Source organism: Salvelinus sp. IW2-2015, unplaced genomic scaffold (assembly GCF_002910315.2).
Source record: "Salvelinus sp. IW2-2015 unplaced genomic scaffold, ASM291031v2 Un_scaffold2650, whole genome shotgun sequence".
Lineage (NCBI taxonomy): Eukaryota > Metazoa > Chordata > Actinopteri > Salmoniformes > Salmonidae > Salvelinus > Salvelinus sp. IW2-2015.
The window spans coordinates 13,274-14,548 of record NW_019943957.1 but is presented as its reverse complement, the minus strand read 5'-3'; the positions used below and the strand labels follow the sequence as shown (position 1 = coordinate 14,548).

The 1,275-nt window shown below is 41.7% G+C and overlaps 1 pseudogene; it reads left to right on the top strand.

The window, feature by feature from the left end:
• The window catches only part of LOC112074477 (E3 ubiquitin-protein ligase rnf213-alpha-like), a 54,489-nt pseudogene that overhangs the window by 39,946 nt on the left and 13,268 nt on the right, over positions 1-1,275 (top strand).

Genomic DNA, 1,275 nt, shown 5'->3' with positions numbered 1-1,275 from the left:
TTTATAAGCAGGTATGAGCCCATATTAAACTCAACCGCTTCTGAATGAAATGGAAAATAAACCTTGATGAAGAAGTTGGCTAAGACATAAACCTTATCTGTTATTTTAGGAATTGATATCCTGTACAAATCTCAATKTCTTCAATGTTTTTTCTTCTCACACAGAGCAAGTCTGAGGGTAAACTCTTRGACCGGTTGAAGATKAACTGGAAGTTTGGRAAACTCATCTCAGCCATCATCCAGAAGTCCTGGCCGAGAAACGAGCGTGGTGATTACCACGAAGACGACGACGTGGTCTTTCAACACCTGCTCTCCTGGACAGCCGCCAAGAACATCTTCCAGCTACACGGTACTTCCATCAGTCTATTTACTGTACTTCCATCAGTCTATTTACTGTACTTCCATCAGTCTATTTACTGTACTTCCGTCAGTCTATTTACTGTACTTCCGTCAGTCTATTTGCTGTACTTCCGTCAGTCTATTTGCTGTACTTCCGTCAGTCTATTTACTGTACTTCCGTCAGTCTATTTGCTGTACTTCCGTCAGTCTATTTGCTGTACTTCCGTCAGTCTATTTGCTGTACTTCCGTCAGTCTATTTGCTGTACTTCCGTCAGTCTATTCTATTTGCTGTACTTCCGTCAGTCTATTTGCTGTACTTCCGTCAGTCTATTTGTTGTACTTCCATCAGTCAGTTTAAGCTGCCGTATGGTCCCGAAAGACTCTCCTCTTCTGGCCGTCTTTGGCCATCACTATGTCCCAGCCCTGGTGATGTTTTTGGAGTTCAATTGTATGTGGTGTTTAATAGTTTTTGTGATCTCAATGAGACTTTTCTGGTTTCAAATTGAGAGTCCTGTAACTGCCTCAAGCATTTAACCCATCTTGTTTCAGTATCCAGCTGCTTTTACCCCATATTGTAATYTAAATCCTATGTGGTTTTAGGTGCAGATGAAAAGCTGATTGAGCAGCTCTCTGAAGAAGCCAGGGACAGGATGGCCGTAGCTATCTCGTCCTTCATCACCTGCCATCTCCAACCAGCTGGTCCACGGAAACATCCGGATCAAACTGCTCAACTCCGTCTTGGAGAAGAGGATACCTTCACAGAGCTGCTGAAATATAGGTAATGAAAGGTTGTGTTTTTAGGGTTGAAAACGTCCATTACGTTTCCATCTTTTTCAGAAATCCTGGTTGGAAGATTCTTTCCTTGTGGGAAATCCTCAACCGGGATTTAAAAAAAATTATATTTAAACTTTTTGAACATTTCCATAATTTTGGCAA